Source organism: Lygodium microphyllum, chromosome 25, assembly GCF_053477565.2.
Source record: "Lygodium microphyllum isolate KBCC chromosome 25, Lygodium_microphyllum_v1.1.10, whole genome shotgun sequence".
In the NCBI taxonomy this organism is placed as follows: Eukaryota; Viridiplantae; Streptophyta; class Polypodiopsida; order Schizaeales; family Lygodiaceae; genus Lygodium; species Lygodium microphyllum.
In genome coordinates this window covers 17,676,752-17,686,296 of record NC_141159.1, presented here as the reverse complement: position 1 = coordinate 17,686,296, position 9,545 = coordinate 17,676,752, and the positions used below count along the sequence as shown (strand labels likewise).

General features: G+C 41.9%; 1 pseudogene; it reads right to left on the bottom strand.

Moving 5' to 3' along the window:
• Nucleotides 1-659: 659 nt before the first annotated feature.
• LOC148013952 (pseudouridine-5'-phosphate glycosidase pseudogene) lies at nucleotides 660-5,375 on the bottom strand (annotated as a pseudogene).
• Between the last annotated feature and the right edge of the window lie 4,170 nt (nucleotides 5,376-9,545).

The following is a 9,545-nucleotide window of genomic DNA, read 5'->3' as shown; positions in this document are numbered from 1 at the left end:
GGTGAAGTTTTCTACATATTCTCAACAACCACAATGCATAGTATCAGCTACTTTCTAGCCCAAATTTGAGACGAAAAATGGTATCATCCAATTGCCTTTGCTAGTAGGAAATTGGGGATATGTGAAGTTAACTACATGTACATGGAGAATATGTGCATGGGAATGGTCTTTGCGACAAATAAATTCAGGCATTATATTCTCTATGAGAAGATAGTATTCTTTACAAAGGCAGAAGGACTCAGATTGTTGCTAAATAAGTTGCAACGGCCTGATCGTTTACCAAAATGGTTAATCACTTTGCATGAGTTTGATTATGAGATGATTAGGAGCAAGCCATTGAATCTATAGGATATTGTAGAATGCCTTGTGGATTTTGGGGAGCCAAAGGAAATACTAGCTGATGAGAGAATTAATCTTGAGGGTTTCTTTAGAATCGATACAGCTTCCATCCCTTCCTAGTATGCGATGATAATGCATTGTTTATCTGCAAGAGGATTTGGGGCTGTGTTATCATAGTCTGAAAAGGGAAAAATCAAGCAACAAGCATTATGCTTCTTGATCATAGTGGGTGTGTTGTATAGGAGAGGAGTAGATGATATCTATCGTCGTTGTATAGTACTAGATGAGGTACCTTTCATTCTTGAGGATTGCCACACAATTCAGTATGTGGGGGACATTTTTATGGCCGGCTTACTACCCAAAAAGCTCTCTGTGTAGGATATTGGTGGCCGTTGATTTTCCAAGATGCTTTTATCTATGTTAAGCATTGTGATGTTTGTTGAAGACATGATGCGAGCGAAAATCACATGCAACCTTTAAATCCCATTTTGGCTATGATACCATTTGAAAAATGGGGCACTGATTTTGTGGGAGCAATATACCCTTCATCAACTATGAGAAAGCGGTACATTATTGTGGCAATAGACTACTTTACAAATTGGTTTGAAGCTCAAGCAACGATGAAGGACAATGCAAATTAAGGAGAGGGCCAGTTTCATTATGGAGCAAATTTTTTGTTGTTTTTAGCCCACCGAAGGAGATTGTGTCTGATCGAGGGACACACTTCTTAAACAAGGTTATAGTGTCCGTGGGCTGAAGCTTTGAAGATTAAGTGTCAAGATTGTGGGAGAGAAGGAAGGAGTCTCGCTTGAAGCTTTCTTGCTTGCACAAATGGGGGAAGACACACAAGGGTGGAGGCTGAAAACCAGTTTCCCTCTTCTTAGTTGTGTAAGCCAAAAGAACTCCAGTACAAAGAAATAGAAGAACCCTATATATGGGTCTCAAACCAAACTCAACTAACTAAGGTGGCATACTAACTGAGCCACGAACTAGAGTAGATAAGGATAGCTATCATGTACTAACTAAGGTGGCATACTAACTGAGCCACGAACTAGAGTAGATAAGGATAGCTATCATGTAGCTATTATTCATGGGCGGTGTACCAACCGTGTGTGCAACTGACAAGTCGGTGACATAAATACACAACGGTCACCCTAGCATATCACGAGTGGAGCTTGATATCTCAACACTCCCCCTCGAGCTCAATCCCAATTCTTGCACACCAAGCAGGTCTCTGAACTTGCGCAGCTTCTCTGCGCCCAATGCCTTCGTGAATATGTCAGCTACCTGATCCTCTGTGCTGACATAAACTAGATCAATAAGACCTAGTAAAACCCTCTCTCGCACATAGTGATAATGCACCTCAATGTGCTTTGTTCTAGCATGATAGACTGGGTTATTTGCCAAGTGTATACTACTCATGTTGTCACAATAAATGACAACTGGTCCATCTGTAGACTGATGCATATCATAAAGTAGCTTATGCAACCAAGCTACCTCACATGCAGCCATTGCTGCACCTCTGTACTCAGCCTCTGTGCTCGACAAGGCAACTGTAGGCTGTTTCTTGCTGCTCCAAGTGACTGCAGCACTCCCAAAAGAGAACATATATCCACTGGTAGATCATCTATCATAAATACTACCAGCCCAATCAGCATTAGTGTATCCATGCAACTGTATCTGAACCCCAGTCTCATAAAATAGTCCATACTGCAATGTGGACTTCACATACCTGAGTATGCGTCTAGCCGCATCCAAATGTGGTTTCCTTGGAGCCTGCATAAACTGACTTACCAATCCAACAGCATAGCTCAAATCTGGCCTGGTAATAGTCATATAAATCAAACTTCCTACTATGCGTCTGTACATAGTAGGGTCTTCTAGAAGCTCACCTGCATCTGTGCTTAGCTTCACATTCTGCTCCAAAGGAACTGAAATAGGCTTACAGCCTGTCATCCCATATTTGGACAGCATGTCCAATCCATACTGCCTCTGCAAGAGCTGTATCCCACTTGGTGATCTAATCACCTCAATGCCCAAGAAATAACGCAGCTCTCCCAAATCCTTCATCTCAAACTTTTGCTTCAATAGCATTTTCACATGAAGGATATCTTCATCACTGTCACCTGTCATAATCAAATCATTAACATAAATGACAAGTAGCATAATACCTTTCTCTATTTTTCTCACATAAAGTGAGAAATCTGCCTTGGAAATCTGAAAGCCAATAGTGACAAGATACTGTCCTATCTTGTCAGACCATGCTCTAGGTGCTTGCTTCAAGCCATACAAGGCTTTCTTCAACCTGCAAACAAACTCAGGATGAACAGCATGCACATAACCTGGTGGCTGCTCCATATAGACCTCTTCTTGCAAATCACCATGCAAAAAGGCATTCTTTACATCCATCTGATGTAAAGACCATCCCTTTGATGCAGCCATAGCAATGACTGCTCTTACGGTTGCCATCCTTGCAACCGGACTGAATGTTTCTTCATAGTCAATGCCATATGTTTGTGCATACCCCTTGACTACTAATCTTGCCTTGTATCTGTTCACAGAACCATCTGCATTGTGCTTCACCTTATAAACCCACTTTCAGCCAATTGCATTTTTACCTTTAGGCAAAGGTACTAATTCCCATGTAGCATTTACTTCCAAGGCATCCATTTCTTCATCCATGGCTTTCTCCCATTTTTCTTTTCCCATGGCTTGCTCAAAAGAAGTGGGTTCTGGTTCCTGTATCACTTTGACCATATATGCATAGTGAATGGCTGTAAATCCATCATATTTCAGCCTATCCACAGGATACCTAGCTCTCGTAGACCTGCGCAAAGTAGGTTCACTCACAGGTGCTCTCAAAACATCCCTGGTCTTCCTTACTCCAGGTGTAACAATAGAAGGAATACCCAACTCATCATCAATGCTTTGTTCTGAGCCACTGGATTCACCATCCACATAAGAGTGACCTGCATTCACATCAAACATGGGCTGGTCAACCTTCTCTTTTCCTTTTCATGATACCTGCATACCACTATCTACATTCCTTTGAGAAGATTCTCCTGATCTCAATCTGCCTGTCCATGGCGAAGAATGTGAACCACTGCTAGAGGACGCTCCAGGTCCACTAATATTTTGTGATTGCTGCTGTGAATTCTTTGCAGCATTACCATTTTGTGCATCTACATCATCAATCACATTTACTTGTTTATATTAACTACTCATCTCATCAAAAACAACATCTCTGCTCACTGTAAACTTACGAGTAGAAGGGTTATAGCATCTATACCCTTTTTGCTGCAGAGAGTAACCAATAAAGATGTACTTCTCAGCTTTTGGATCCAACTTGGATCTCAACTCATCTGGCACATGTACATAGGCAATGCAACAAAAAATTTTCAAATGAGAAATATCTGGTTTCCTACCAGTATACCTCTCCTCTGGAGTATTGCTGCAGTGGGAGTCTTGTTCATTATGTAGACTGCTGTAGCAACTGCTTCAGCCCAATAAAAATTTGGCAAGTCTTTTTCATTGAGCATGGCACGAGATACCTCTCCAATATGCCTGTTTTTCCTTTCTGCAACTCCATTTTGTTGTGGGGTATAACTGCATGAATATTGTTGCTTTATGCCATGCTCCTGCAGGAACCTTGCAAACTCATTTGAGAGGTACTCTCCCCCTCCATCTGACCTTAGGCATTTTATTTGCAAACCTGTTTCTTTTTCAACCATAGCTTTACGAGTTTTGAAATGCCCAAAAACTTCACTTTTCTTTTTCATAAAATACACCCAAACTTTTCTGCTATAGTCATCAATAAAACTCACAAAATAATGACAGCCTCCAAGAGATGCAGCTTTAGTAGTCCACACATCAGAGTGGATTAACTCCAATGGCTTCTTACTCTCTTGAACATGTCTAGGAAATGGTTTCCTTGCCTGTTTTCCAAACTGACAGGCTTCACATACCTTATGCATTTCTGCAACCTTGAATCTAGGCAATCCTGCAACAATATTCTGGGCCTGCATTGATTTAAGTCGCTGTCGAAGGGTTTTCGAAAGCCAAGTCCCGACCTCTGAGGACTTTGAATAATTTCAGGATAGAAGGATAGATCGTCAATAGTGGCGGCCTCCACAAAGGATCATATTTATATTTCTTCAGAATAGTTACAGCAGCAATAAAAGACGAATACAGAAGATCCTCAGAGGTATATACAAGAGGTTTAGAAAACAGTTTTAGTACAGATCATAATAATGTCCAATACTATAAGGAATTTGAAGTCACAAATCTGTTCTTGGTATATGAGAAAAACCAGCAAAATCACTCCTTAATACGAAACATCGATACTTGGTAAGTCTCCCCTCGGGTAACAATAATTTAGTACATATGAAGATGGAAATCTTCAGTCATGAACGGACTGGGACCTTATTCTGTCATCCAACCACGATGAGATATCATTCAATATGATGGTCACATTGTCATCAGACTTCCCTTGCAGAAGTCTTAACCAGCTCTATGTTTGCAGCAAGCGAGGCTCCACCAATAATTTCATTGACTTTTTTGAGTAAAAAGGGGGTGATTGTGCTTCCACTAATCTTTTGCTTCAATGCTTCTTGCAAAGAACTACTGATTGCTGACTCAATTGGCTTGGCAGCTGCTTCATGTTCTTCCGGGATTGGCACCCCAATGAGTAGTCCACTCTGTAAATCCAAACTAGAGTTCGCACCTTGTATGAGACCCTATGGGGAGGGTCATGTTGGGGTTCTTTCCCCTAAACAAGTTTGCATAAGCCTCGGAAATCGAAGACATGATATGATATCTGCACATTCGTCTGGAGAATCAACACGACAAGGTACCTTGCAGCCACTGTGGCGAGTAAAGAAAGCAGGAAATTCATTGGTCTTGTATCCAATAACAGTAACACCTTCAGTCTCAAGGTACTCTAACGTTCTGGGAATGTCAAGAATTGACTTGACACCAGCACAGAAAACAGCAACAGGCAACCTTCCAAGCTCTGTTAAATCAGATGAGACATCCATTGCTTTTCACCATCAGCATGTGATATCTCATCCTTGGGGTAAGTCTATGAAGTAAACATATCCTCCCGAGTATATATCAGACCAACATTAGTCCATGTCTTTAATATATCCATAGTCGTATATTTTATGGGTTTTGTAATCTGCTCAAAGCAACTAATACTTGTGCTCCTCTCAGTTTTCCTCCATCGTCACAGTTCTTCTGTCGCCGTCTTCTTTCCTCCCCAATCCTCTCTCGTACCCTCAAATTGCAGAGCTTTTACTGCCGTCTTGAGCTATCATCCTCCGTTATCATCTTCAGCGCAGCGTTCACACCGCATCCTCCTCACTGCTTCATCTTCAGTGCAGCAACCTTACTGCACCGTCCGCCGAGCTCTGTTGCTTCAGGTTCAAGAGGGTGAAGACGTCGGTGAAGAGGCCATGGCAGGCGCCCGGGAGCACGGGATAATTCATGATTCAGCAATAGGTGTCCTTTCAGTCTACCTGGCATCGACCTTCTGGACTGGTTTCAACCTCAGACTGTCCTCTTTCTTTCACCCTCCAATCCTCTGTTTCACATACGACTTCAGCACTATGTCCCCTCTCAGAGCTTTCTCCCCAAAGATCTTTCTCTTACCCTCAGCACTTGAAATTCAGTACTTCCCAATCATCAGCGTCTGAATTTTGCTCGACAGGGTTCGCCCCAGGCCTCCCTCCTCTGTTCCAACGTTCAAAACTCCCACCCTTTCCGGATTTCCCTCCAATCATTTTTGGTACCTTTTTCCATAATCAATCCTAAAAAATACCGCCTTTGTTTTTAGCATACTCTATATAGAGAGTATTCACCGCAGCATACTCTATACAAAGAGTTTTAACCAAGTTCAGTTTTTACTACAATACTCTGCATGTGGTGTATTGCACACAAATGAAAAGGAGTAGGCTTAATGTTGTTCCCACTTGCCAAGCCAAAATCCTAGTAAGTCCACCATAGTGCCATATTATAAATTTTGGCTATGACAACATATTTTCATACAATGTTTAAGGCTCTTGTATTCTAAATTCTCTCTCCACTCTATCAAGCCTTTATATTCTTACATTAAACTTGGAAATTTCCTAGGTATATACTAGTTAAGCCTTCTTGATGTTTCCACTACCATACAACATCATATTTTGTTAGTATGCTAGAAAAGATAGAGGTGAAATCCAAATCTCGTAATAGCCACATAGCTTACATTCATCATTTAAGCTCTCAAGATGTATGATCTCATATTTGTAACATACAAAGTGCCCTTTAAAGATAAACATAAACATAGTGCTCTCATTCATTCAAAAAAGCAAGACATTCATTCAAAGTGGGACTTGGGAAATTTCCAAAATCTCTAACATGGTGTTATGGCCTCTTTGCGATTGGTGCTCCTGGTGCTAGCTTGATTTCGTGATCGACTTCCCTTTCAGGAGGAAGTTCCATCAACTCTTCAGGAGATATGTCTGCGTTCTCCTTTAGCCATGAAGGTTTTTCCCTAGATTCCTGGTTCTGATCTAGCTTATTTAGCTTAATCAAATAGACAGGTAGCCCCTTTCTAACTCCTTTTATTATCTGAGATGCTTTGGGTAGTTGAATTTCTGGCTTCCCAACCTCTCCTTGAGTTGTGACTAATTCCCCTTCAGAATTTCGAAAGGAAACTTGGCCCTTTCCATAGTGGATGTGGGCATTATTAGGTTTAAGCCAATCCATTCCATGCAGACACTCGTGGACAGCTAGGCTCATAACCCTAAATCTAACCGAAGTTGAATTTCCACATAGTAGAAATTTCACCTTAGCAGTTTACCTGGTACAAGTGACCTCACGACCATTTGCTAATTCCACAAGTAAGGTAGGTGCATCTGTTGTGGCTATTCCTAACCTTTTTGCATAGGCTGGTGAAATGAAGGAATGTGTGTTGCCACAATCAATCAAGGTTTTAAAGCTTTTACCTTGGTAATTCAAAGGGGTTTGAATCACCAAGAATTGGCAATTCGGGTCTTTCTTGTGAAGAGCGGCATGAACTGTTGCCCTCTCAATGTCTGCTTCCATGGATGGGTCTTCTTCATCACAGAGCTCCTTGTTGGCAACACTGGAGGTTCTCCCTCTGGCCATGACTGTGGCTCCTTGTCCACAGACGGTTCCTTGGGATGGCCTTGACGTTGTCCTCCGCTAAGCTTGGGACACTGCCTTTTGAAATGACTAGGCTCATTGCAATGGAAGCAACAGAGATTGCGGCCATTACCTACGGTAGGAATGAAGTTGTTGGCAATGTTCACCCTAGCTTTCTTCCTTTGTGCTTGATTTTGGCCCTGCGCTCTCTTGGCCTGAGACCTATACACTCCCTTGTTTTGATCCTTGTAAGACCAAGTCATGTTATTTATTGGCTTGGTCTGCACCTCCTGTATTATCGGTGCAGCTCGAATGAGCGCATCCTGAAGTTCTATTGGGCGCATTGATTCCAGGCGGGTGTTTATGGGCGGATTCAATCCGGCACAAAACTTTGACACCTGTTGTGTCATATCTATTTGTGGTGCGTACTTCAAAAGAGAGACGAACTTTGAATAGTAAGCATCAAGAGATAGTCCATGCTACTTCAGTTCATAGAACTCGTTCATCTTTTCGGTGCAGTAGGCAAGTGGTAAATATCTCCCTCGCACAACTCTTTTAAGCTTTTCCCATGTAACTGACCCTTCCAAGATCCCTTAGTCCCTGCACCATTGCTTCCACCAAAGTCTTGCTTCGTCGGTAAGCTTCAGTTTGGTGAGCATCGCTTGGTTAGTGGGTACAATACCTGCTGCTTCAAAATAATCCTCCATGGATTCGATCGAGATCCTAGCATCAGTTTGGACGGCGGTCCTTCCCTTGCCATTGAATTCTGATGGCTTGATTTGTTTGAGAAGAAACTTCTTCTCTTGAATTACACCCATACTTGGTGTAGGGGTTGGACTAGGAATCTGCACTTGAGGTTGTGCCTGGGCAATAAGATTCTTTAGGTTAAAAAATTGCTAAGCATTTCTCACATTACATTAACATGCCTAGTTCAACTTTTAGCCAAGTGACCTAATCACTTAACTTCTTTATCAACACTTAAAACCAAGACAGTCATTAATAAAAAGTCTATTTCATTTATATGGGCATAGCCCTTTCAAGTACATTTATTTAGGAAGGTAGAGCAAGTTGATACATTAACTTGGGGAGAATAAGATTATGTTACATTCAACTACGGGAACTGAGTAATAATATGGATTGGGGTCATGGATTTTCAAGAATCCATAGGTCATATGAAGCTTAGGGTATCCTTTTCTTTGATACCCATTCTTGTCATAACGTCCCAACACCTTGATTCTGTCAGCAAGGATTATTTGTGTCACTTCCTCATATGCATATTTGTTCTGCTTGACCTTTCAACCGCCGACATGTAGGGTTGCATTTGTGTGAGCCTCAACAAAGATGAACAGCTTCACGATCTTTAAGTCCTCCATCCACTTGATTCTCTTCAAGTTGGTTCAAAGGTACGCAAGTCAGTGGGCAGGGGTGAAGGATTGTAGATATGGTCTCTGTTCCACATACAGGGGTGAAGGATTGTAGATATGGTCTAGGATATTCATCATACCTAGCCTCCGTCATCGGTAATCCAAGGCACGCATCGTAGTCACAAACATAACCTAAAACACCAAGAATTTATTCCATGCTTTGTGACTCTGCAGGTCAGCGTCGATAAGTAAGTAAGTAAATGTTCTTAACAACAACATTTGCTTTACTTCTCCTCATTAAGTTTCTTTGTAAATATTAGATCCTCGTTGGTTCGCTATGATACCAACTGTAACGTGTCTGCCTATCCACTTGTAGGAAATGTCTTAGCAGCCCATCGGGAAGAGAGTCCAAAAAGCGCCACGCGGCACTCCCATGAAATGTCACAGGGTTTGCAATCTAGGTCTTCCCGAGTCTGCCACGAAGCAGAAGCATTCCAGCTGTTCCCACTAAGGATCGACCTCAATCGCGGTTTTCCTAATGGTCAAGTTCCCCGGAGATAACTAGCATCAAGCCCCAGACAAACTACTTTACGCAGAAATATCAGGATCGAAGCGAATTTATACAGCACTTGGTTCAAGGAGAATGGAAAACAAGAGGGATGCGAAGCTCAATCTCTCTACCCATAAGGCATAGTC